At 48.0% G+C, this 27,937-nt stretch overlaps 1 protein-coding gene across 7 annotated transcripts in view; it reads left to right on the top strand.

Moving 5' to 3' along the window:
• RALY (RALY heterogeneous nuclear ribonucleoprotein) overlaps window positions 1–27,937 on the top strand; it is a 168,102-nt gene that overhangs the window by 77,157 nt on the left and 63,008 nt on the right. For all 7 annotated transcript variants that reach the window (XM_076351952.1, XM_076351949.1, XM_076351954.1 and 4 more), the window contains one exon: window positions 301–391. The gene's annotated coding sequence lies outside the window, so the exon portion shown is untranslated. The remainder of the gene's footprint in view (window positions 1–300; window positions 392–27,937) is intronic.

Raw genomic sequence — 27,937 nt, forward strand, 5'->3', positions numbered from 1 at the left:
GCATTAACACGATGTCGCAGTTCTTGTGGTATTTCTTGTGCCCGAGCCAATCCGAACCACCTCCCCAGCAGCTATCCCAAGTATTCAGCCCTGCGAACACAACTGACTCTGCTCCCGTTTGAGCTCCTTGCTAAGCAGCTCAGAGTCTTAGCTCAGAAAGTCCTGGGTCTGATCCTTGCAGACAACCAGCCAGTGGCCTTTCTTTCCAATACAGCATACCCTTCTCTGCTGAGGGTTAGAAAGTACTGGATTATCTGCTTACCACAACTAGCAAAAAAACCTGTGTCCTGATTCTTGCAGGGTGAAGCTGAGACCATAGAGGGGTGCTGCGCCTGCTCCCAGACCGGTGACGGGAAGGACTGACAAACCCCAAGTGCCCACACCAGTCCCGGTGAGTAACTGTGTCTTGAGGTACCTTTAGACGTGAGGAATGGTGGGAGAGGTCCCCGCAATTCCCGGCTGCTGCTGTTCTGCTGCGCGAGGCGGGACTCAGCAGTGAGATTTCAGGCAGCAAGGACACCTTGCTTCAGGTGCTGAATTGTATGGGTGGGCTTCATTCTGGATTCAGGCTGAAGGTTTTCTCTTTGAGCCTGCTGAAAGTGGCCTCATTCTGGCCTGACGTAAGCATTCAAGGAGTCAAACGTTGATGGATGTGCTGAGAATCTGCCATTCCCTCGTGTGCTATTGGCAATAGAAACGGGATTGCTTCAATTACACCCTGATGGGCAGACTGTGATCAGTTTGGATGCAGTGGGTTTTGGCATGTTTTAATTTCTGATTCATTGCTTATATTTCTTCTAAAAGTTACGTTTACAGCTTGTTGTGAGTGAACATGAATATACGAGCGTGACTTCTGGGTAATGTAGAGGTGGACTCTGCTTTTGACTTTCCTGGTGCACACCCCAGAGCAAGAGGTTGCAAAGAGAAGCTGGGGAGAAGTGCTGCACACGGGGGATGTCGTGCTCGGGACAGGCACGCGCCTTGTAGAGCTGGTGTTGCGGTGAAGGAGGGTGCCCAGAGTTTGATCAAATCCCCGATACTGCCTCTGCACGGGGTAAGCAGAGCATCCTCTTGAAAATGGGCTGGGAGGAAGCACGCTTTTGGTGTTTCCTTGAACACCAGCAAATCGGGGCTGTGTTTCTTAGCACTTCGATCAGGACAGAGGAGTTCCCCCATCCCCAAAAGGTACAGCGGTGTTCTTAGGCCACAATTCCAGGAAGATAACCAACTCCAAAGTGCCAACAGACATGGCACTGTCAGGACATGAGCTTTAACATCCCCCAGACCCAGCTTGGCCAGGTAGGCTGAGCTGAAAGCACCTCTTTGAAGAAGAGGTTTTGTGGAGGGATGGGAGAGGGTTTAGGGATCAGAGCCAGCAACAGCATGACCGAAGTATTGGGAAATGCTGGTCCGGGAGTCACTGTGGCTGTTAGAAACTGGCTGTGCTTCCTGAGCAGTGAAGTCAATGAAGACCTGAGCTGGGCGATCTCTTCCTGGTTTTGTGGGAGTTTTGTTTCAGTAAGAACAGAGTAACGGGACTCTAGGTGAATAAAACCTGGAGTTTGCTTCAGCAGAGGGTGAATGAAGATTTCAGGGTGTAATTGTACTATGCACAATTCATGACGTGGAGTGGTGTAATGTTTTCAACAGTGGACTTTCCCCTCCAGTTCCCAGACAGATGGATGAAAGCAGGTCCTCAGTTTCCAGTTCGGCAGGGTCTACAGTCCTGGTGTAACACATTTGTTTTAATTGGTATAGCGGTTAGGTTTTTTCCTTGGGAACTTTCGTAGGAGGGAGAAAAAATAAATGTGATTGGGTAAAACTTTTTATCATACAGGTAGGAGCTCTGCTGTGGCTTGGTGGACCCCAGGAGGCACCATGTACAGTAAATAAGGATCCAAGAGTTTTACACTTCTTACCTTATTCGGCAATCTAATCCAGGAAACTCCAAATAACAGAGGGGTGAAGATTCCCCTAAACTTTTTCAAACCAAAATCAGGCAGTTGAAGGAGAAAGGGAATTTGGGTTTGCTTATGATTTGTCTAAAACCATTTTCTGCTTCTAGCTTAATATACCTTCCCTTAGTAGTAGTGAGAATATCTTGACACAAAGTAGGACTAAAAAATTCTGACATACAGATACGTTAAACAAATGAGCTGGCTAAAAACCCTTTTCTGCATGAATAGAGAACTACTGTGCCCTAATTCTATAGACCAGGATTTAACTCAGCAAATGAAATTACGGGATTCAGCAGCATTGAAGAAATACCTTATTTTTTTTAATATTCAAGACGTTTTTAAAAAGAACACTGCCAGAAGTTTTTCAAAGTTTTGTTTTGGCTGTTTGCATATTAGGCAGTGCTTAAAACTACGGAGCCTTCTTTTCGTACAGGGTATTTGCTGTAAGCGGAGGAAAGTGTCTTTTATCCTGCATGCACAGACTGCAGGGCTTGAACTGCAGCACCTCCTTCAATCCGCGAGTTCTTCACTTTCACAGGACTTCTGAACTCTTGAGTGTTGCTGGTTGATTATCTGCTTTTTCATTTTTCACTTCTCCCTCCAATTATTGGGAGTGCACAGAATAAAGGTTGATTCCAGAGGGAGCTGTGAAACTATCTATTTCTTGGGGGATGCAGAAAAAACTGTGAAAATATCTGTCATTCAGGCAATTGGAGAAGAGTATTGAGAGTAACTCTGGAGAACGAGGAAGGCTGATGAAAATGCCCATTATTCCAGCAACACAGGGAAGGTCACAGAAATACTGTTATTGAGTCCACCCATACAGGGTTGGAAGTGTCATGTAGTGAGAGGACACAGAGCATCCTTAGGTAGCTCAACAAAAAACTGGATGGATGAAATTTTCTGTCTTGTCTTCTTAGGAAAAAAAACCCCAGTGTCGGAGGGGGCCATCACAGTGTCTAATCACAAATAAATCCAGACTGTAATCACTTGCTCAGGTCATTTATCAGCTCTGGCAGTTCCTGTCCTTCCAGGATTAGGACAGCACTCGGTAGCCCGTTAAGCTACGATCTGGTAGTGACCTTCTTAGCACCCCGTGGGCCAAGGAAGGAAGCGATGTAACAGGTTTCTTAATTTAGAAAAGACGATGCGTGTCAGGAGGAGGTCACAGGTATCGGTGCCCAGCGCAGATGCTGGTAGGTGCAGGCTCTGGTTAAGGGCTGCAGTGTCTGGTGCGGAGGAGGTCATGGGACGTGAATGGTGCATTCACGGGGTTCGTGATCAAAAAAGCCTAACTGTGGGAGCGAGTCACCCTCTGTGACTAAGATACCTTTGTCAAGGAGATGAATGGGCCGTAGGATAACTGGTGTATTTCACTATAAAGTTGTAATTCTTTCCAGAGGCTCTACAGGTGTCACGAACCATCAGAAAACAACTTCAGCGCTGTAGGAGCAGCAGTAACATGCAAAGCCGTGAGAGCAGGGATAGCCTCCTGTCGACTGCTGGCTCTGCTGTTTGCGACGCTCACTTTGCAGCTCTAACATTTCGACAAGGGTGGGCAAGTACTTCGTGCCTGGCACAGACTGGCTTTGCCCTTTGTGGCTTGTTTTCTCTCTCTCTCTCTCTTTTTTTTTTTTTTTAATTTTTATTCCTCTGTAGGCAATTAGATGGCAGGATTTCTGCAGCGTGGATTCTGACGTGTGCGTGCACAAGTTCTTTATTTCTCTTCATACTTTTGCAAGCATGTGCTGGGAAGATTATTAAATGCAATTATCTCAGCAGCAGCATCCCTTCCCGGTGCAGGGATTACTACGGAGGAGCAGGTGAAGATGAAGTCTCAAGTAGTTCAGAGCAGGGTGCAGGGCACTTGGCGTTCTAGGCCCTGCTACCAGCCCCGTGTGTTTCTGACCGTGGACAACCTTCTCCCTCGAGAGTGCAGTAAACTTCAGTTGTCCCCAGTGGCTTGTGTGTTTTTGAAAACCTCTAAGGAAAGGAGAAGAAATCCAAGTAATTGACACTATCCTCAGACAATTCCCACTAGATAAAACAAAGTATGTGGTTTTGTTTAGCAATAGAAGGGAGAAGAGGCTTCAGAGCTATCACCACTGTCTCCTGCGAGGCGCAGAGCGTGGTCCTAGCAGTGAGACTGATTGCCAGCAATTGACGTGGAGGTGCAGGAATTGGGATATGACGCCCATTCATACCATCCCCTCTGCAGATGGAGCGCTGGACACGTGCGCTGTCACCTGCAGCCCGCTTTGGCCATTGGTTATGATGCAAACTGTTGAGTCAGAATAGACCTGTGTAAAATACGGAAAGAAAGAGATCCCTTCTAGGCAAACTAAGAAGCAGAGGAAGGGAGAACTGGTTATAAAGCTGCCTGGAAAGTGGACCCAGGGTCTGTCACCCACACTGTCTCCTCATAGACCCAGTGACCCTAAGATGTCCCCAGAAGACGAAGGAGGATCACGAGGATAAGCAGATTCAAGTGTGCACACTCCCAACATGCTCCAGCAATAGGACCCTTGAGACCACCCAAAGAGGACAAATCTGTCTTGACCCTCTCTGCCAAAGTCCTGGGAATCCTGGTGCTTCTGAAGAGTTTTCTTTTGCTGTAGACTCAGTGTGGTGAGGTCCCCTATGAAATAAGGCCATAATTCTTGTCTCAAGAGGCAGAGCTGACATGGTGGCTGCGAACCATGGATGAGGAGAAGGGTGGTCTGGGCTGTGGAGGACACAAACAGAAATTCCCTCCAAAGCTAACACTCCCCCATCCTTATCTACAGTAAATAAATGCAAAGACCCAGTTAAAAATTATCTCTAAGTAGATTCTCTGGAAGGATTGCCCACGTGTGCGGGCTGGAAATCATCTAATGGTGCGTGCGATATTTGTAAGCAGTTGGCTGGAGGGTGTTCCCAGGCAGCTGGTTCATCTGGAACAGTTTTTGTCTTGTGTAGGTTCATGCTCGCGTGGTGAGAGCGGGCTGCGGAGCCCGTCTAGCAAACGCAAGGTGAGAGGAGCACTCTCCTCATGTAGAGGCCTCAGTCCATGACCACTCTCTGCAGGGAAGTGGATGAGTTTTGGGCTAGAAAAGCCATATTCTTGGCACTAAAGTTTGTTGGGAAAACAGAGCATGTCAGGGGTTGTTTTGATTGAAGATGATTATGAGTCGTTTAGTGGTTGCAAGCACCAGGAGTGCGGTCTGCAGGCTCAGATCCTGGTGTTGGCCAGCTCCAAAGTTCTCCGTGATGGAGCCGTCCCCTCCCTTTGCCCCTGCATGCATTCTGCCTATGCAGAGCTGAGCTCAGCTGGCTTTGAGTTGGAACCCAATCAGTTCCGATAAAGGATCAGGTTTTCCAGTGAGAGCCAAATCCTGACACGCTGAGCTACCATTCTTCACGCTGGAGCCTCGCAGAGGTTCTTTGAGAAACTGTTTCCTCATTTCTGCCCATGCCAGGCTCACGTGGCTCTGCTGGGGGCAAGTTAGTGGAAGATGAGATGCTAATTAACCCTTTATAAACAGCCTCATTGCTCTGTCCCTGTGGTTACCTGTGCTTTTAAGTAAGCAAATTAATTGCATGAAGCTCTCAACCGCTCTGCCAAGGCAGCAGGAAAGCTGCGGTGGTTCCAGATGCTGAGTGATGGATCGCATGACAGGCCATTGCCAGCAGCTCTGTCTGGGAGACCTTCCTGCTCTGGACCTTCCAGCTGATTGTGCAGTCCGCAAGCAGAAAGTTATGTAGCTCAGTCATTTTTTTGGTATATGAGAAGAGCAGGTCATTTGGTGTTATTTAAGGACAGTAAGGCTGAACAGAAAATAAAAAGTTACTTCACTTAGCATTCATGGTCCAGTGGATTGTATGGTATCTAGTTTGAGATTTAAAACCAAAAAAACCTCAAGCATATGTCTAATTTTAAACCTATAAATTCAGTCAAAACTCTTACGCTCAAAGAAAGCCATGGGTTAATAATACCTTCCTGAGTCAACGATTAATTTCTAGAGCTGAGCTGGTTTCCTGTGATCAACCAAAATGTTTGATTCTTTTAAGAGCTGAGCAAGTGATTCATAATGAATACTGTATCTGAGAATTAAGTTTTCTGCAAATCTTGATCTTATCAAAATAACATGTCAATTTAAATTATCTCATTTGGGGATTTTTGTTTGTTTCATTTCTGGATTTGTTTTCTGAAATTACCTGTTTCTCAGAGCTTCTTGAGACTTGAAGGTTAATACAGATTAAGGTAGTGCATGAATGGAAAATGTAAAATCTTTTCCCAAATAACTTCTTGTGTAAGCACCAGCTGACAGATGATCACATGAGTAATTTCTTCTACTATGGTTAAGGATAATGCCTGTGCTCAAACTTCAGGTGCAAATGTTTGCAGAATGAAACCTTGAAAGTTTCTGAATTGCTCCAGAGGGACATCAGAGCTGCCCCAGGTGTTAGTGGTCTATCACAGGCGCATCCCCTGGCTGTATGTACGTGTTCATTGAACGGGAACCCAGCTGGAGTGCTTTTGTGAAGAACTCAAGGGAGTGCTCACAGACTTGGAGTGGGGTGGCTTGTATTTATTGACACCTTAATTCCTTCTTAGAGAAATGAGCTGATGGCCAGAAGGACTGAGGATGGGCTCTTCACACCTGTTTCTGAACCACCAGGTCCTCACCATGTTGGCTTGTTCTCCCCATCACCTAGAAGGTGTTTTCTGCCTCTCCTGTCAAGAACCAGTTGCTGCGCACTCAGGGAGTATTGCACACTATGGAGAGAAAGGCCAGGGGACAGGATTTAATGCTAGATGAGAACAGGTTTAAGTGTCTGCCTCAGGGTTCAAGTTCTCCACCATAATTTTCCCAGGTTCCCTGGCCAGTCGGCTGGGTTTCAGCCATCAAAGTCATCCACTCAGCGTTGAGGAGCTGGGCCTGAATTTCTCAGTTCTCGGCCTGCAAAAGGGAATAGTCTTTCTGCTCCAGCTTGAACTGGTGTTATGACCATGAAAACATTACTCCATGAGGTGCTCAGACATTGGCGACAGGAGACAACTGAGTACCTCAGTGCTGCTCACTCACTGTCCTCTCCTAACCAGGTGCAGCTTTCTGGCTGAGTACCAGAGCTGGAAAGCAGAAGTCAAGGACATGCCTTAAAATGAAAATAGGAAAATAGAACTCTCTGCACATCTTTTCTCGGCTTCCCTTTGCGAGGCTGTATCGGCGCGGGCTTGATGGGATGTGATGGCTCTGACCTTGTCAGATGCATCAAATACGACATGTGAACACGGACTTTTTTTTTTTTTTAAGGAGAGAAATAAGGGTTAGCAAGAAATGAAGACAGACAGATGGCCATATTCTTTCATCAATAGAAATCCAGGCCTGAGATTTGCTTCCAGCTTGCCTTGAATTGGGGATTATAGGAAATGAGCCAAAAAGTGGCTTGTTTTACCACCCCCCTTCTGTAGCATTTCATTATCGTATGTGTTTCTTCTATGAGGCACTGACCTTTCGCAGTCTGTGGTGTGACGCAAAGACATAGCACTAATGTAAGGGGCCTTGTGCTGCCTGGAGAGCTGAGGCTGGATTCCTTTCCCCGGTGCGCTGTAACGTCCAGAGGATGCTGGATGCCACGCACCCTGCGTTTTTGATGAGCTCTCTGAGGTGGGGTGTTTTTTTCTTCTAAAATCCTGTCTTTTTTGTTTTCTTCGTGAGGGTGGAGGTTCAACTAAAAAAAACAGGGTCAGAAGGTCAGTAAAGGTGAACTTGGGATGTCCTGGGTAGCCTTGGAGGACTGATCTGGGTCCCCAGCTTTCCTCTGGTAGATGAGCTCTGCAGGGACAAGCTCTCGGTGACGGGCTGTTCTACTCCTTCACAGGAGAGGGACAAACAGGACCATGGCAGTCTTGGTCTTCCGCTTGCCCGTCCTTTCCTGCATGCTAGGGGAAAGCCTTATAGTCAAACCCTGTATTGTCCCTCTGCATCTTTCCCTAAAAGCTTGGTTTTGCCGTGCTGTCTGGGAACCAGGACGTGGCACCTGCGCCCTGTTGACCTCCTGTGGGTTATCTCCTCCTCCACATTCACCTGAGCTCATTTGCCTTGTCGTGTCCCATTTCACCTGCAGGCTGTAACTGCAGATCGAACACGTGCCTGGGTTGCATCAAACGCAGAACTGGACCTGGGTTGTCTCTGGGGTTCCCCAAGCAGCAGCGTAATAGCTTGGAGCCACGGTGTCAGGAGGAGCTTAGCCTGAAAAAGGGTTGGTGGTGGCAGTGGGCTCTACACCTCCCACCTCAGTGTGCGTGGCCACGGAGTGGGTGTATGCCTTATACTTGAATTTCTTCCAACACAGCTAAAACCAGGAAATACCAAAGATTTTGCATGATTCCTCTTGAATGACAGATTTCTACTTCGAAGGTGCTGCATGCAATCAGCAGGGCAGTCTCAGGCCTCTCTGAAGCTGGATGAATTGAGGGTGTCGTTGACACCATACCCTTGAACAATGACTCTTTGTAGTTAAGAGGGTTACTAATCATAGGAATTAGTGTTTTAAAGGGCAGAAGCTTCAAATACGGTTATATTTGGCGAAGTAACTTTGGAAGGGAACGTTGTCCTGCTCAGCAGATCTGCCTCCCACGTGACTTCGGGGGCATGCAGCTTCATGTAATACAGTTTTGGGAGAAACATCGAGAACAGATACTACACACACAGGTAGAAGAGTCTGTCTTACAACAGCCAAACAGGTTACCGCTTACCAGGTAAGCTGCAGTGCGTGTGCGGACACCCAGCCTGCACCGGCTGTGCACTCTATGGTGTTAATTTAGACCACCGTGAAGCTGGTTGCCAGCTGATGGGCTGTAAGCGATGCCCTGGTGTGGTGAACCATCACCCCGCAATAACCCAAGGGCTCTCAGTCATCTGCTTGTGCCTTCGTATAAAAGAATAAGGCAGCTTTTGTTCTTGCTGTGCACCAGAATTCCCACTGAATCTCAGTAGCACTCCCTCTAGATTTGCTACGAGAGGTGGGAAATGACCCCAGGATCTGTGTGTGCAGGCTGAGTTTGTGAATTTTAAGAAATGCACACGAAATAAGTGCAGGCAGTGTCTCGGTGGAGATGCAGAGTGGAGTCTCGGGAGCGGCATGCTCGGTTCTGGATCCAGCACAGGCTCCCTGTGACCAGATCCCTGCGGTGCCCAGCTCCGCGCCGCACTGAACTCAAACTGATATTCCATTGGACTGAGCCCTAATACTCCATGCATCTCTGCTCTGGTATGTTACAAAGGAGTGGAAATACACCCTTTTCCTTGTCTATTTATGTTACAACTTCCCTGAGACCTTGCCTGCTTCCTATTGTGTGTAGGGTACAATGAACTTAGCTGTCTACAGTCCGGTTCAAACAGAAGCCAGAGTGAAGTTTGTTAGGGCAGAGAGAGGTTAGGGAGCCCATTTAGCTTTCTCTAATGTTTTTAGTTATCCATTACTTCTTGTCCTACTTCCCTTACAAGCGTTCACTGGAGTGCCTGATCGGTGGCCGCAGAGACCCATGAAAATCCTTGTGCTGTCTTCTGGGTTGGGCGGCTCAGCCCCGCGGTGATGCTCTGAATCTGTTCCTTGCCCAACTTTGGCTGCCACTGTCAGTGTATTGATCTTGCTTGTACCCCTCCTGGCATATCCAAAAAGTCTGCTTTATTCTTTTTTTTTCATTTGCTTGTCATAGCTTTGAATGCCTTTATTATTTCTTCTTCCCTCCTCTGGCATAGGTATCTTTTGCTTATAATCTTCTTAGCTGTCTCTGAGCACCGAGGCAGCTTGTTCATTTCAAAGAATGCTGCTTTAAAGGCAGGTTTGATCCAGACTCATCCAATTCTTTCTTTTCCCCTGTGATTTGAAGGGCCTGAAAATATTCATGTAATCATTTCCCCCACACATGCCCCCAAACACTCTTCGGCTCTTCTTCTAAAAATTGCATCTCTACTCCTCATGAGAAATCCTCCAAAAGCAAAGCACCACATGCACTACAGTGGCAATTAACAGCCCGCTAACGAAATACTGACTTAGGGAGCTTTGCAGTGATGGGCAGTAGCAGCTCACAAAGCTCATTGCTCATGCTGATGTGATAACCGGAGGAGGCTCCTGTGGTCTTGGGCAGCCCTGTAAGTGCACCAGCATCCTGGGCTAAAAAGACAGACGCTTTTGAGGCCAGAGACAGGACTGCCCGTCCCTGCTGAGCAGCTGGTCCCATCCAGGCTGCCTGAGTCCTGACCGCTGCAGAACTGAGAGTGGGACCTGAATTACAAACAGAAAATCTGTCAGTGCAAAAATGGTGGCATTGGGACACTCCATCCTGCTCTGCACAGAGCTGATGAGCTGCTGCTCATCCTTTCTGGCACACAACTGTAAATCCTTTGAAAACCACCATACCCCCAGCCCGTGACTAATTGCTGCCTTCCTGGTGATGCACCTGAGGCTGGGAAGCAGGTGATGGAACGCAGAGTTTTGGGCTGACCCCACGCAGCTCTTGGCAGTGCAGTGCCCGGCGCAGCGGCCCCGAGCACACAGAGATTTGATGCCTCGAGACAGGGCTCAGCGCAGTGGGCCTGCTGAGCAAGGATCCACCAGGGAGCTGCTTCGCTCCCGTCTCACAAAGATTGAGGAGGTCCAGGTTCCCCAGCGCTCAAGCGAGATGCACGGTTGCCAGGCTGCAGAGTTGTGCTTGCTCCATCCACCCTCTTCCCCATCTCCAGTTCTCCCAGCACGTGTCATTATTTTGTTCAAAGTGGAACAGCTTCAGCATAAAAGGGTAAAGGCGGCTTACCCCAGGATAACCCTTGAGGCAAGCAGGGTGCTCCCCTGTGCAGTCTGGGACCCAGCATTCAAGTCCCCAGTGGCAATGGACCCAGCAGAGACTTGGATGTAAGTCTGCGCTTGCCACATAAATCCCCTGAGGCCAGGGTCCTCTGCCCACCACCCAAAGTCTGCCTGTCCCACGAGCCTGAAGAAGCCAACAGGGCACATCCACACCAGGGCATGGGCTAAACTGAACTGCAGTGGCTGAGGTGTTGGTGAATTTTGCTCAGGAGCTGGGGGATACCTTCAGAAATGGTTGCAGGGAGGGTTGTGGTTTCATTTTGGAGAGCCGGAGCGGGTCCTGGAGGCAGACAGCTCGAGTCAGACCTGTTCATCCCTTTCCTTGTGTCTCAGCAGACATGCATTTAAGACACCCAGCTAAAATAACCCATCTTGCAGTGCCTCATCCTGCAGGCAGCACCCGTGCCCTCTCCTCTGGGGGCAGAGGGGTAGGTGGAAGGAGACTATTTGCAGGCAGATAGGGAGAGTCAATACCCCACTACATTTGGCTGCAAAAGCCAAGGAGCGAAGCTTGGTATACCAGCACCTCAGCACTAGCAACACCACCTCCTTCTGCGAGATGATCCTTTCTTCTTCAATGGCTTCCTGCTTCTCATACTCTTGAAAACGCATCAGCATTGTTTATCTGACCCTCACACGCGGTCACAGCCTTTACAGCCTCTGCCTTGGCTCCTCTTACACTTTTCAAAGCCTCTTCATTCCCTGGGACCTCTAATCTTTCCACGAGCACCCATGTTTTATGCCTTGGTTATGCTTCCCTTCCTTCTAATTAATTTTTCACACTACCTTGCTCGTCCCTGTTGCCCTCTTTTATTTAATTTATTGCTCACTAGCCATCATAACCCCTGGGCAAGCCTTTAATTTATCTTTTCCCGTGTCCTGTCGCCCCCCTCTGTCCTTTCCCTTTATTGATTTCTCCAGTTTGATTTCACCCTGTGCTTGCCAGCCTCGTTTCCCTCCCCCTCAAAATTGCTCGGCTGAATTTCTCCCCCCATTAGTGACCTTGCTGCCTTGTAATTCCTGGCCCAACAGGGCTGAGATTGCTGTTTGTTGGGTCCCCACCTTGCTTGTGCTTAGTTTCCACCCCAACCTCCAAGTGTCTCGAAATTAACTCTCAGTAATTCCTGTCCAAGTTGCCGTGATAAGGAAACGGTCCTTTTCCAACAAGCCTCTTCAAATCTAGGAGGTTCGATGGCCATAACCTGACGTGGCTTCTCCGCTGAGTTGCCTGCAGGCAGGCAGTTGCTCTCAGGAGCGGGGGTAGACTCGCTGGGTCAGACTCCACTGGGTTTCAGCTCTGGCCAACGGGAGAAGTTTGTGCTCTTAGCAGCTCTTCGTTCCTGCCGTTATCCTGGAGATGGGAAAGTGCAGCTGTATCTGCCCTGGAGAGACCTTGGCTGCTCACAGCCCAGCTCTCTTGCTGTTCTGAAGTTTTTTCCTGGTCTACATTTAAATGGTGAGGATATTGTGGAAGGGGAGAGGGAATGAATGACCTTTCTTCTGTCTTTTAGTTGCCCCCTGCCCACCACTGCCCAGCTCACAGAGGCTGGGTGTCCACAGGCTCAGACAAAGAGGGAACCTTCAGCTTTGCTCTATGGTTATGAAGAATTGAATGCTTTTATTTACCATCCATAAATAAATGGTCCATTTACTTACAGACCAGTTCCTGCCATTACCACAATGGATTTGGAAAATAAATTACTGCAGATACATGGGTTATTTTGTCATCTGTAACAGCGTGATTTGCAAGCTGAGCCCAAAAGTGGGAGAGGGTCAGAGGTGGGAACCATATGTCTTAAAAAACACACAGCAAGGCAAGATCTAGAGCTGTTACCTGCTTTCTTGTAGAACAGGCATAGGACATCGGCATGCTGTGGCTCAAAATTGTGATTATCTACACACAGTTCCTGAGCTGTCCACGCTAAGAAATACTCTGTGCTCAAATACGTGGCATCCATTTTCATGGGACATCATGTAACTGAGCTGGTTACGTCTGATGAAGGACCAGAGCGTATAAAGGATGAGTTTGAGGCTGTCTCTAGCAAAGGACATGTTTGGATATATCACCTCCCATCTCCCAGGCCATCAAATTGGTAACCCCTTGAGTATATCAGCCCTGGGATATTATCACTGTATGGGAAATGGGGAAATACAAAGGGTATTGCATAGGCCATGTCAAGCTTAGAAGATCTCAGATAGGCGGCGGAGGAGATGGCTGAGCTCCAGGGCACGGAGTGTGTGGGTTGGACAGGTCTGCCCGGCTTGGCAAGAGCGGCACCCTGGCGAAGGAAGGTCCCACACGTCTCCGTGAGGGTCTGTCCGCGAGAAACTGATTGAACATTGTTGGTTTAGTTGGTAGGTTGGTTATAAATACTTGTAATTCCGCAGTGAGGTATTGGCATGGTTATATTTGGCTAGGAAATAAAATATGGGAACTATATCATTGAAATAGTGTGTCTGTGCCCCAGGTGGAACTGACTACTGCATTCAGCAGAGATTTGTAGGATGGGCCCCAAAAAGTGGGAATTCAGCTCCAGCGTAAGGCAGACCTTCCTCCCTCCAGTGTGGTCTGAAGTTAAATGCCACAGCCCTTTGTTGGACTAATTTATTCCATTGATTTTATTCTATTAATTCTTTTTTATTCTTTTCTCTTTTTAGTTCTTCCTATTTTCCATTCTCCCTTCCTCATTTGAGTTTGATATCATAGATAGGATTATCCTATAAACTCTGAAGGTAGGTCATTTTCCTGATGCTTTCAGGGAAATCTGTAGGTGTCTGTGAAGTACTGACCCTTTTTCCAAATTAAGAATCTCTCCTTGTCCATCTTTGACAATTTTTATCATTACATGGGAAAAGTAGACGAGCTTCCTGCTACCTCTGTTGCTTTATATCTACAGGTGCAGAAATATCCTTTTTTAATGTAGGAAGGGCCCCCCTCCCTACCCATGTACCGGTTTATAGCAGTTTGGGCTGGGAGATTTTTTTCCCCAACCTATAAAAGGAAACTTTTAAAGATGATTAAGACCATTTGGGTGGTCAATCAGTGATACGGCCATATCCATTAGACGAGACTTGAGACTGAAACCTAGATGTGCTTAAATATGGTTTAGTTTTAGGTAGTCCTGCGAGGAGCAAGGAGTTGGACTTGATGATCCTTACGGGTCCCTTCCAACTTGAGATATTCTGTGATTCTAAATAGCTAGGGAAATATAAACAGAGACAGCTCCCTTTGTCATTGTAACTTGGTCAAGCTTAAAAACTGGAGAACAGGGATCTGTACTTTCCCGTTAGACCTAGAAAAAGGGACTTTTGCTTTATTTTTTGCTAAGTTTGTATCAAGATGGTAACTGACAGACAAGGATGTGTAAAGGTCTGGATAATTTATCTTCTGTTGTGAATTGTGGTTCTTTTGTGAAATACCCCAGGCCCCTCCACATAGTGATTGATTCAATACATCTGCCTTCCCCTGTGAATGACATCTCTTCTCATCTCCATAGGCTCTCTGCAAATAAGGAGCTATAAATAAACAGTATCTGTATTTGCAGGGGGTGGAAAGCTGCACTGGAGCTTGTCCATTGTACGTTGTAAACAAAAACGGACAATTAAGGGATACTGTAAGTTAAAGCCGTGCAGAAATTGGGAACGCACACAGATGCTGCTTTGTGGCACATGAAACCTACAATATTGTAAAAGCATGCGATATTATTTTGTAGTTAGAGGAAAAAGCGTATAAGGGCATGGAGAGTTTATAATAAGGAACAGCCTGGCCTTGCAGTGAGCTGCTTCTTTCTCATGCCCACAAGCAGAGTATAAATGATGGCATTTGTGGTCCTGGAGGTTCAAGGCTCGATGGACTGGCAAAAGCGATGTACCAAGCGGGGGGTGAAAGCCTCTGCTGCTTGCTGCCCCTGGCTGGTCTGGGTGGCTGGAGGAAGCTGCAGTTGCCTTTACTGGCTGTAGAGTCTACTGGCACCCACCTGCGGGGAGATTTGGGGAAAAAGATTGTTGTTGTAGGGCCTCGGTGCTGTGAGCTGAAGGTGGAAGCCTGGGTAATGCCTCCTGTATACTGTATGCAATGATACAGAGAGGAATTAAGGGTTATACATAATGTAGCAGCGTTAATTGGAGCTGCTGGAAAGTTTGATGAGCAATGCAAAATTTGGGTTCTTCTCTGATTTTTGGCTTTAGGACTCTGCGATGAGGGAATTCCTGCAGGCATCCTCATCCTGCGGGTACAGCTCTTGGGCACCGTTGGCACGGGAAGGTGATTTCGTGGCTCACCACCCGGCCGGTGCACCTTACCGGGGCCATTGGGGCAGCATGCAGGGCTTGCAAACACTAGTGTGGCAGTTCCCATTGGCTTTAAAAGGATTTCCCACGCAATGGGTTATGAAAAGTGCCTAATTTTGTGTAAAAAGAATCTGTTTTAACATTTAACCCACAGCTGTTCCACTGGGATTTTCCAAATCAGGCTCAGACAATGTTGCTGGCTACTTTGCAATGACCTGCTTGACTTTTCAGGAGTACTACTCATTTTGCACTGCAGTCACAGATGCATATGAGATGCTTGTGGCTATGGATAAGTCAATGGTAAATGTTTTAATCAGAGAAGGAGGCTGGTCTTCTGTCAGTCTCGGTATCTGGCACGTGGGTTTTTATTCCGATGAGCATTTGTTCAAAAGCTGAAGGTCAGAGGCATGCCTGGCTGTTCAAAAGGTCCTGGATTAATTCATGGCGCAAGCCCAAATATTGGGGCCATCTGCCTAGTTGTAGTGGACCTCAGAAGTAAAACCTCCAAAGAAATAAAAACAATGCCGTGTCAAGTAATTGAAAGTAAGCTCAGCCCTGTTTTCCTCAAAGCAAGTGCTGGTGAAGATGCTGCAAGCAGGGTTAGGACATGAGCCTCGCAGGATGAGTACGTCAGAGTCAGAGTCGTCCTGCTCGGAGCCAGCTGCCAAGTCCCTGGCGCTCTGTTAAGAGTCTTTCTGTGGCTTTATAGGGCTGTTTTTCTAAGAGAAATGACCCCAGAAAATGGTTCCCTGAGCTTTTCTTTACAGTGGTGGCATTTCTTCCTCCTAAGCGTTTTTCCGCAGAGCTCTCTCCTTGGTGAACTGTAATCCATAGATCAGAAGCTCTATTGCAGAGCCGCATGTGGCACGAAAATCCTTCACCATCTCTTATCAGCATCTAATTCAATTGCAAGAGAAAACAAAGCCACAGAAGGGGCTCTGCCAGCCGCTAACTGCTGTCCTGTTTGCCCTTTGTCTCTCTTTTCAGTCCTGCCTTTTAAACTCCTGTTGGTGGCATCCAGAGAGAGATGTCACACCTATTGCAGGCAGGGACCCGGCCGGTGTCAGCTCTACGTGCAAAGTGGTAAAGTGTCTCCTTGAGACAGCACTGCTTTGGAGTGTGGCAGACCAGGCGCAGCACCTCAAACGCAAGATGTAGTGGCCAGTGTTGTGGTGCCTGCGCTGGAAACCTTTCATGAAGGCAAGACAGGGAGTAGAGATGTAGCTCCTGCCTCTGGCCTTTCCCACGAGCCCCCTCCCCGAGCTGCAGGGGAGCAGGGAGTGCCCTGATGGCTAATCCCACAGTCCCTCCACCCTGAAAGCCTCTGCTGGGACTGATGCTGCAGCAGCCCTAAGGCTGGCAGTGGGGCTGAAGAAGTGCATGAGGTCCATGATCATGACCTGACATTGCCTCGTGCTACAAAAATAGGACGCTTCCTACTGCACTGCAAGCCAGCTTCTGATCTGGTCAGTGAGACCTTCTCAGGTGTGCCTACCTTTCTCTGCTCCCCTATGGTCTGCCTAACCTAATTTCACTTACAGAAGTATTTCTATAGTGTCTACAATAGTGCGTCAGTCCCTAGGGCATGTTTTGAGCCTCTTTGCCTTCATCTTCTGTAGCATCTGTGTCCACTACACAGTGCCAGAGCTGCCTTATTGGTGCAGTGAAGCTCATTCTTGGGCAGCAGCATCGCTAAACTGGAAGAACATCCACCTGTATTCAGCTGACTTGTATTTTCTTCTTAAGCCTTGGTATTAATATCAAACTTGCAAAATTGCAAGGTATTAGGTTTTTATAGAGATGCTGCTCTTTGTGTGACAAGACAGCTGATGGAAGTCTTAATACTGCAGGTGGTGTGCTGCCAATCCATCTAAAGCTGTACTGTATTAGCACTCTGATGTCAGAAATATCCCTCCTGATATCAGAAACATCCCTCCAACGGAGAGCTTTGGAAAGCAGAGTGCATTGCCTTTATGTCTGGGCATGTGTATGCACGCTGCTTTTCTGGCTTCATGTTTGAATTTGCAGAGAATCTGTCACATCAATAATGCCTCCTATGAATGTGGATATTAGTGTGAAAAAAAAGAATAACATCCCATTTCTGAAAATGTCAGGTTGCAAGACAGCCGCCGAGGCATGAGGAGGGACACGGCCGAGGTGGCCATTCAGAGTTGTCCCCGTTGGGTTGTGTCTGCAGAACTGGGGGACACTCAGTAACTAACAGCCCCATCTGATGAAGATGCGCACTTCTTTTACCCTCTTCCATATTCTTCTTCCATACTCATCTTCTCCCTTTCCTGGTGTGAGACAAGACCATGGGCAAACGTGGCTGTAGTCAGCCTGGAGTCCTGAGCCTCCCCAGAGTTTGGGGACCCTGCCTGGCTTGGGGGTCCCGTATCCAGACCCTCTTCCAGGGGAGACAGTGGAAGGGATGCATGGACGTCTGAAGTGAGATTTGGGCTGGTAGCTAGACTACGGGTTTTTTAGTACCAAGAATCTGCTTTCTGTTGGGCCACTACTATTTTTCAGTTCTAAAAATAACCCAGGACAGTAGGCAGGAAACAAAATGTGTAATTTATAAAATGAAACTGTTGTGGTTATTGTGGACGATAACATTCTTAGAAAATTCTTCCCTTCTTTTCTCACTACAATTCTTCATAGTGAACAGGCTGTTTTTTCCCCACCTTGTTCCAATCAGCAAACACAGCTTAGTTCAAGGCAAATCCTGCTCATCCCTCCATGATTCATCATTCCCTCGCCCTGTACCAGATCCATCACTTGTCTCAGTGTTTAAAGCCAGGAGCACGGCTGGGATGAAGGGCTGGGGAGGGAGAGATGCGTTGCTCTAAAAACTCCAGCTGCAATGATGGAACAGCATTCAGTGTGGTATGAGCAGTTAGGGCAAATCATGCAAGTGGATAAATATGCAATATGTTATATGAAGTAACTTGGTGATTCTCAATTAATACCCTAATTGCCTTTTTTTTAATTATTGACTCTGAAATTACCGGGCTGAGTTGCAAATGCTATGGAATATAAAATTGAAGGACTCTTTATTGACATTTTGGAATTACAAATTATGTTTATTGGGAAAAAATGAGAAACCGTCTGTTTAATTGGTTGTCGGTTGCAATTTGTGTGCACTTAGGTAAGAAAAATACAGCTATCAAGGGGATTGTTAATGATCACTTTCCTTTGAGTCAGCAAAGTTTAGAGCTGAGAAGGAAACAGATCTATATTCTACAAAACTTCAAACTAACAAGTAGCTCAGTCCGAGGGATTGCTCTTGGCAGAGCGAGAGATGCGCTGACTCACGTGGGCTACTGGTGGGATGGACAGAGAGAGGAAGAGGGAGCGTTTGGGGTTTCAAACCTCAGAAAGAAAAAGCAGAGTATCTCCTAGCTAAGGTGGCCTGACCTTACTTTGCATTACCTTCTGAAATGTGGGGTGAGCCCCCGGGTCAGAAGAAGTTTCTGGCTGCAAACAGTTATTTGGGATTCATCTCTCCTAAAAAATAGATGTCAAAGGCTGACCTGCTTATTATGCAGGATGCCTCTCTGGTCTGCAGACGAAAGCAGCGATTCTTCCCATCTTGCATGGATTTCCCAAGAAAAGGGAAATCTAAACTGTCTTTGCCTAAAGCAGCTTTTTTTTCCTGCTCCCATGGAGGAAAGCGAAAGCCGGCACACGGAACGAAGCCACGACGCCCACTGAAGGCACTGGAGGAAGATGAGGTCTCTGGAGCAGAACTACCTTGGTCCAGGTGCCCCAGTGCCCTGGAACGAACAGGCATGTGTCTCAACATGGAGCCGCATGTGTCTCAACATGGAGCCAGGGTCTCTCCTCTCCAAAGTAGCTTCCCCTAGGAGGGTAACGTGATGCTGGTGTCTTTCTGACAAAGCCTTTGGAAAAACACCACTGAAAGCTTGCTAGTGCAGAAAGGTTTGTTAACACCATTAATTAGAAGTGAAGCTTATACTCCAGGCAGCAGAAGCCTTTGGAGATTAAAGATCAACATTTAGACTAAGAAGGGGTTCTGCTCTTACTCGTTTGATGAATCACAATATTTGGCACAGGATTTCTTTGTAGAGAAGGAAATCGGGGCTGTCCGGTGTCATCAGTTTCCGTCGGTGAGGAGGAGGAGGGAGGTGCTGAGGGGATGGATGCAAGAGCATGGTAGTGAAACGAGGGGATGTGGGGAAGCGAGCAGGGAGAGCTGAGGAAAAGGCGTACGTGAATAGAAATTTGGGTCTCGCGACTGCTTTCCCCTTTACAGTACATTGCCTCCTTGTGTCTCCATGTGCCATGTGGGTACGGCAGGGTCCTGCCTGCATCTCCTGCCTGCACTGCATCTCACTGCAGTGCAGATGTTCTCTCCTTAAACGATACCTGTGGTCTGCTAAATGCAGCAGGAGGTGGGGTATCTGCCATCTCCACCTTGTCACCAAGCCATCTCCTGTCCTGGTGAAAATTAAGGTGATGCTGAGGTAGAAGGACCTCATCTTCAGCTGGTGTCAGTTGCTGTAGGTCTTGCAGTGCGAGCAAGACAGATCCACCCTGCCTAAACCCCTGCAGCTCTCCTGGGGTCTGTGGAGTGGTGTCCCCTGGCCTCTGAGTCCGCTGCAGTTTTAAGGGCTTTTAACTGCAAAATGAATGGTGGTGTTGGAGCAAGATAGGAAAGGTCAAAGCTACATCCCTCCGTACGGTGCTGTGCCATGGCCAATGTTGGGAGAGGCCACCGGGCACTCTTCAAAGAGGTGGAACAGGTGATGGAAGGAGGGGTTGCTCATATCGTGTACACCAGGACGTTGTTCTCCTGCAATCATTTTGCTCACTGATTGGCTTTGCAAGCTTGCAGAATAGTTTGCCTCTTTGGGCTCCGCTCTGCATCTGTCTGGATGCTGGGGCAAAGCATCGCCTGTGTACCACTGCACCCAATGCAGGGGTGTGCATGAACATTTAACCTCTGATCCTGCACCCCTAAAGTCAAAGAGGGCTTTGCCATTGACTTTAGTTTTTGTTGTATCGAGCTGTAGCTGGAGAGTGTTAAATCTTTACCATCCCACTGCAACTGCCTTTGAAACAATATAATTAATAGTAATACCTCCTGCCCCGGGCTGAGATTTAGTTGATGAGCAGCTCTAAGTTCCTCCTGTGATTTTTTTTTTTTCCTATTTGTTTTAACCAGATCTAGTCAATGCTATAAAGGGCAAAGCGGCAGTATTACGTATTTATCGTGGGAGCAGCACAGCAAACAGTCTATCGCTTTGCAGTTTGCTGACCAACGCTACAGATAAGCAGCGTTTTTCACTCTCTTTGCAGGGAAGTCCTGCAGAGTATGATACATCAATACTGCAATGTAGGATTTGATGGGAAGTCCACCTTTCATAGATTTCGTAGCTCTCCATAGCGGTAATATTGGGGTTTTTGTTCTTCAGAGCAAAAGTAAAAAAGGTGAGTTTTAATTCAAGTTTTTTAGGTTAAAAATTACTTTTTCAGTGCAAATTGTCATAGAAAGTATTTTATTTCGAAGCTGTCATGTTTTTAATAAGAAGAATGAAAGCTGTAACATTTACTGAGAAATGGTAAGTTGTAACTTGGGGTTTTAATCTAAGAAAAAGGCCATAGTGGATATATTTTTCTACTAGCTTTGTGATTTCATTTCACGTATGTCACGGAAAACCCTTTCTACTTCCTGACCAACTGCTCTCCGGCACTGTCAAGCAAGGGGTAATTTTCTAATAGATTTGAGAGGACTCCTTTGCAAGGCCACGCTCCGTGCGATGGCCATTTGTCCTGACCCGGGGCGGTGTGTCTCGCTCCCCGGAGACTGCTGCTTTCATTCCAGCGAACACTTGTGCATCTCATTTGGAAGGATCTCTTTTCACAGCACACGCTTATTTTTCAAGGGCAAAATTTGCTTTCAAGCCCCGCCAGAACAGCGTGGGCTGCCGAAGATAAGAGTGACAAATTGGCACGCAGGGAATAAACTTGGGTCCTTGAACGCCATCGCCATACCCAGCCTTTCCTCAGTTGAAACACAGACAGGGGCACAGCACTTCGGCAGATCACAGATTATTAAACGCCCTCCTTAAGATGCTGAAAACATTTGCCTTGTTTCCCTAACAAGATGGTTCACCCCGTCCCCCCCATCCTTAGTGTCAGTCTGTGCCCCCGCAGCCTTTCTCCTCAACCAGTTCCTATTTATCCACCACCTAATTAGCAGTAATTGCTTCATCTCTTGGGTGGCCAGGCCTGGGTCCAAGCACAGGCTTTCATGCCCCCGCGGCATAGGCAGGAGCCTGATGCGGGGCAGCCCATGATGCCCGAATCCAGCATCTCTGGCAGCTCCCACCCTCCCTGGGAAGGGATCAGGAGTGGGCAGGAGCGCTCCTGGCCATGGGGAAAGGGAACGGATCCAGTTACTGCCAGCAGCGGCCTCCGGCATTTCGCAGGGGTGGGAACAACTGGCTTCAGTGGAGACCTCTCCAAAACCTGCTGTCTCCTGGCTCGGACAGCCAAAAGGAGCCTTGCCCAGGAGATTTCATGGATTGTGCCTACAGAAAGATTTTTTAAGCCTCTCACTTCGAGCTGGGCTTTTCCAGAAGGGAGTTATTAGCTGCTTGTTGTGTCATCTCTGCTCAGGGCTGGATTTGGGGGAATCCCCCCAGCAGCATCCTTCACTCAAGACCAGCTCTGTGGCAGCAAGGAACAGCCTCAGGATCCCCCCAGGAGGGTACCCTGAAGCGTCCCCAGGCATGTCCACCCTTGTCACCCCTATGGAAAAAGACCTGTTGGCCTTCGCTGGGACTCTGGCTGTTGAGGAGCAGCTTCAGATGTGCAGCTACCTATTGATCCATCTCCCGATGATGCTGTTCGCGGTTAGTGGGACAGTCGGGGTGTAATGCACAAATATTTGCTCTGTCGAGAAGCACTCTGCAGCCTGCAGGTAAATATTATTAGAGCAGTGAGTAGCAGTGACTCTATTAATACACTCCCGGAGATACAGGCACATCCTCTGCCGGCATGAATGAGTCCTGGGCTGAGCAGAGCAGCCTGTGCCGATGCCAGCTGAGGGTCAGGCTCCCCCGTTTCCCCCCAAAGCCACATGCGGTCCCTCGGTGGGTGATGTGTGTCCTTGGGGGTCAGAGGAAATATATCTTTCTTGCTTCTTCAGCCCCTGGAGAAATAACCACAGCGGGTCTGCATTGCCCCTGGAAATGGTCTGTAGAGGAGAGAACCCCCAGAGCAGATACCCCACTGATTTCAGCTGGGGCTCCCAGAGTATGCAGAGCCACTCACCTGTATCGGTCCACGGTTTTCCCAGTATGTCACTGGGGCAGAGGGTGGTATCTGCGTGCAGTGGCTTAGCCAGGGGTGGGATGCTGGACAATAAGTGCAGAGAGCCCGTGGTGACCATGTGGTTGCCGGTGGGAAGCCGGTGATGACAATGTGGAGCTGGTGGGAAGCCTGTGCCTGCTCGGACCTCCAGCTGGGGAGGACCAGGCAGCTTGTTTGGTGGCGGTGAAAGGAGAAGCAGCGGGGAAGGGCTCGCACGCATCTCACTCTGTAGCGGTCGCATCAAAGGAGGAAACTTGGATTTTAGTGAGAGAGTTTGCAATATCTCTGTAGCACGCAGATCAATGATATGATGCGCAGCAGCTGCTATCAGTAAAGTGTGTCGATGAGCCTCATTAACGTTGGCTTGTGAATGCAGTTGAGTGTAATTGTTCACTGTACTTAAAAACCAGAACCAGGAGAAATTGCCAGAATATATCCTCTGAGTGTGAAATGCTGGAAATAATGGAGCCGAGGGGTAGACATTCATGTTTAGAGCAGTGTAAAAAAAGCAGGGCTGTGATTTAAGGAAGCAAATAAAACATTTCACCTGGTGCTGCCGCTTTACACAGACAGTCAAGTGCTTACAGCTTCTTCTGCTCTCCTGCGAAGCGTGCGGTAGAGACAGAGTGGCAGAGGAGATGGACTGTGTCTGGGCTGGGGTTCCTGAATCTGGGGTCCCCAGCTAGCATCCCACAGCAGGCTGGCATCTCCCACAAGTGCAATGTTAACCTGCTGCCTCCGAGCGATGGGAAGGTGTCCCTGGGGATGGATTTCCTTAAGAAGCAGCCTGGAGGGATGTCTAGGGTGTTGACATCAGCCCATCACCATCATTCCACCATTGCTTCTGCCTCCTGGTGTTCATTCACAGTCTAACCCAGCTGTAGCTGGGATTGAGCCTGGGAACCTGTGCGTGATTAAAGTATCTCTTTCAAAAAGAAATGCAGTTAAGATGTCAACAGTCAAAGACTCCCCTGCCCCCCTTGTCACTTGTGCCAGTGGTTAATCATCTCCCTGTTAAAATTTGTGCCCTTTATGTCATTTGAATTGGTCGGGCTTCAGCTTGCAGCCATTTATTCCTGTTCTGTCTTTACCCTTTTGATTAAAGAGCCCTTTTGTATCCGGTATTGTCTGCAGATGAAAGTTCTTACACAGAGTAATCACATCACCTTCCCATCTCCTTTTGGATAAGCTAAACAGAACAAAGTCTTTAATTTTCTCTTTGTCAAGCATTTTCTTCAACCCTTGAATCATCTTCATGGCTGTATTCTGCACTTTCTCCCTTTTTTTTTTAATCCATAAAATTTGGATGTTGAATTGGGTGTTTAAGTTTTCAAATCAGAAGTGCAAAGTCCTGCCGAGCCTCAAGCCCTGAGCGTGGAGACTTGCCTGTACTGTGGCCTGGATCTCACCCTCTGCCGCACAGCCCCCCGATCTCTGAGACCCCCTGCAATGCTTGTCGAGCAGGAAGCCCCCGAATGCCTGGGATTTAGGATCCCAAGGGCTGGCAGGAGGCTGCAGCACAGGTCTGAGCAGAGTCCACACCTTCAAACCAGCCTTGCTAGAAGCTCCCCTCCATCTCCAGGTTCCAGCCTCCCACCGTGGTCTTTGCATTGACGGGCTCCTTTCTACCCTGTGGGCTGCAAGCACCAAACCCGTCCTCTTGCCGGCCACATTCTCGTGTAGCAGGAACAAAGGATATTGGAAGAGATCTGGCCATGGCTTTGCCAGGTGGTCATTCAAAGCCCTGCTACTTTACAGTCTGCCAGCGAGCAAAGAGAATCTCTCTTGTTCGTCTGTAGAGCCACAGCAAGTGCTGTTGAGGTCCACATTGCTATCTCTCTTGCCGAGATCAGTATCTGGTCCCACGTGCCTGCACTGACCCATCAGTGTTGTTGTTTATCGCATGATCACACCCATCAACCCTTTCGGATGAGGAGTGCAAGACACTGCACAGAGCAATTCTTCGCAGCAAGCAGTCTGAGTCTGGATTAACAGCTCAGCACTGGCTCTGCTCCACTAAAGCCAACTGTAAAATCCCAGCCTGTGTTCCTCTCGCTGAAGATGCAGAATGAATTTCAGTTTAAAATAACATCAACCCATTTATTTAATGCCTTTGTAAATAAGCCCCTGGAGAAGACTGTGGGTCAACGCTCAGTTTTGGCAATATCATTTTGAGCTGAGATCTTCTTAAACTGAATCAGTGTGAGTTACTCACCAGTTGATATAAGACCTTTTTTCACGTAATGAAGCCAGGACAGATACAGCATCTCCTTTCTGATCTGGTGCCGCACCAAACTCCCCAACCATGTCTCTTTAACCCCTCTTGGAAAGGCCAGCTCAGGATCAGGCTAAATGCAAGTGCACGCAGGCATTTATATTGATCTGAAGTTCATTCCTCCTAGCCTTGCTCCCTGGTGCTTTCACGGCACTATTTCTTTCCCTTGGTTGTTCTGGGGACATGCTGTGGTTGCAAGGATGGGTTCAGACAGGCAGTGCCAGTGAGGAGGTGTTTACCCAAACCTGCACTGAGTATCTACCAGGCTGGAACCACCGGACTCCCTGTGCAGAGTGACTCTCCCAAGGCCACTGTCACTGAGGGCACCTCCAGCTCTACTTAGGCATTTTGCTTTCTGATGCTACCATCAGAATATGCAGGGGAGAAAAGGAGAGCCCAGGAAGTGACCCAAACTTTTCTGGAACTTTCTCGAAGTTGCCACAACAGCTGTTGGTCGCTTCCCGGCTCCTCCAACCTGGTTCACCCGAGAGGTGCCTTTTCCTGCCGGTGAAGATACCCAAGGAAAGTGGATTGCAGGAGGCAGCACTCTGGTAGTGCAGTCATTATAGCAGATGGAAATCTGGGGTATCCTCTTGAAATCAAAGAAGCTGTGGGACTCTGCAGCCACTGAGGATCAGGCCCCTAATAAATACTCCCACCAGCATCTCAGAGCCATTCCAGCAATGGTGCATCCTCATTTCTTTTCAGCAAACCTTACAGTGGACCCAAAGAACGGTTATATTTGCATAATCTCCACTTTTTTTTATCACCCTCTCATGATTTTTGAAAGCATAGATATCTGAAGCACTTAGCTCTGTGTTGAGTGTCTCATTAAATTTCAGAACCCTGCTTTCCTAGGCTCTGTTAATTAGGCACTTGATTGAAAGTCTAAATCTGAAGGCTTGGGTATTGACTACAGTTTTGCTAACCTAAGGTGATCTGTTCAGTGTAGTTAAAGCTTGCCCAGCCAATTTCTTTTCTTAACGTCCTTCACCCTGCTATTAAACAGGCATCACAGATATCTGGAAAACCCTTGTGTTTCTACTACATTGGCTGGAGAGAGTCTCTAAGATTTTAGCTCTTGAGCTCCATTCACTTGAGTTTTCTGCTGCAGTTGTTGGTTAATAAAAACTGCCTGTCCATTTAGCAGGCGGCAATTAATGACCAGCAAGAATTTTGTCCTGAATGCTTGAGTAGCCTGTTGGTTTTTTGGTTGTTTGTTTTTTACGTACTGTAGAGTATTTAATGTATTTGCATAACAAACAAGGACCCCACTGTCAGATGCCAACGTGCTTTTCATATCTGCAATTTAGGCTTCAGTATTTTCCTCTGCCTGACATGGAGATATTTAGAGCCAGTCTCCCCACGGACACACAGGTTTCTAGGTGGGAGTCAGGTACCTGATGGCATGATGGACCTGACCCTGTGGATCACACACTGGTGCTCCTTTGTCCAAGCAGTTACGGGGTGTGAGGCAAGACGCTGGGCCGCCAAAAGCGAGCAGCCTGGCTCGCTGGCATATGCTGCTTCTCCACCCCGCATTGCTTTCACATCAACTACAGAGAGAAACCAGCCAAGCCAGGAAAGCAGATGGGAGGGGAGCGAAGGACAGGAGGTCTGAGAGGTCCGTGCTCTATGCTGAGCCTGCACTGCCAGGCTGTGGGGAGGAGGCAGAGAAATACTCCCAACATCAGCTTTCCTGGCTGCATGGCCTGGACTGGAGGGAAACAGATGCTGGGTTAGAAGTGGATGGTGCAGAGCTCCCAGGAGAGAGCAAAGGTGGGTGATGGGAGACCTCCAAGGCAATGAATCTCAGTGAGGTGTTTGCAGGTGGGTCAGTCGTTTGGGTTTGTGCGTGCCCCTCCATTTCCAACAGCCACATGCTGGCAGCACACTGAGACATCACCCAGCTTTGGTATCAGTGGCCATCTCCTTAAGCAAGTGCCATTTTCAGGGGCAGCTATAACCACTAACTCTCCAGCTTTCTGCTTCCCAGTGCTGCTCAAATGGAGCTGTAACCTCCCCGCAAATTGCCAGGTCAGGTTGTACTACTCACCTTGCTGGGGACCGCTTACTGCTAAGCCTGCCTCACACTCGGTTTTGAAAGGAATGACTTTCTGGGTTTTGTTCTAGGCTCTCCTTGTCTATCTCATAATTCCTTTCTTTAAATTGTCTCCTGCAACTGGTATGTTCCAGCTGCTCCAGTATCTGCTCTAGGTTGTACATCTCCTGTCTCCGATCCCTTGACACAGCCTTTTTCCTTCCCACTCTTCTCCTCCCCCAACTGATACCAGCTTGCTTCAATTAGTTGGCCCAGACCGGCCTTCCTTCGCATGCCCATTTTGTCCCGACAAAGGTGGCAATCAAGGTAGACTGTAATTTAATTGAATTTTCTTCTGAAGCTTTAAGTGGGATAATCCTAAAGCTTAGTCTTGCCTTTGAGTCACAGCTAATGGCCTTGGTCACTTGTGAAAGGGTTTTTTTTAGTTTCTTGGTCTAATCAGTATCTCTCATTTTTACTGTCTTTGCTCCTGATAAATATTTCTGACCTGTTTGTAGGCAGAGGATTGCTAAGACTACACAGCTCCCTCTCTGAGCAGCCCTGTGCACATGTGTGCATAGGCAGAAAGACTCAAAAATGGATTTGGAGCTGAAAAATACTGCTACTCCATGCAAATGTAGAATTTTTATTTTCTGAAGGTGGTAGGCATTTTCTGTTCTTCTCTACCCAACTCCAGGTTTTAAAACACGTTAAAAGGGACAGTGATGCGAATGTGTTACAAAGTACAAGTCTGCATGGAACTGTGTCCAAAGTAAAAAAAAATAAGAATTGAGCAGCCCCCGATGCGGGTTTGCTGCTCACTTGTTGACCTTTGTAAAAATCTTTTCAGGGTAGGATCTGATCTCCCTGCGAAGGGGTGGCACTGACATGCAGTCGTAAAGAGTTAATGAACTAGCAGTGGACATGCGAGACATAGCTGCATTAGCTCCATTTATAGATAGGAATCGAGGCCCAGGAAAGGTTAAAGAGCTGCCTGGGGTTGCACGTGAAGCCGTCAGCTGAATGAGGACCTGAAGGCAGATCCCCACATTCTCCCCTGACTTTCCCTGAGAGCCTGCAGTGCTGCCAGGCTGCTGGTCCTGCCTTCTGGGGCAGCGAGGCAGGGGCCCCCGTGCTGCAGCATTGCAGGGACTCACACCGGTCCGGCACTTAGGA

This window comes from Aptenodytes patagonicus, chromosome 14 (assembly GCF_965638725.1).
Source record: "Aptenodytes patagonicus chromosome 14, bAptPat1.pri.cur, whole genome shotgun sequence".
NCBI lineage: Eukaryota > Metazoa > Chordata > Aves > Sphenisciformes > Spheniscidae > Aptenodytes > Aptenodytes patagonicus.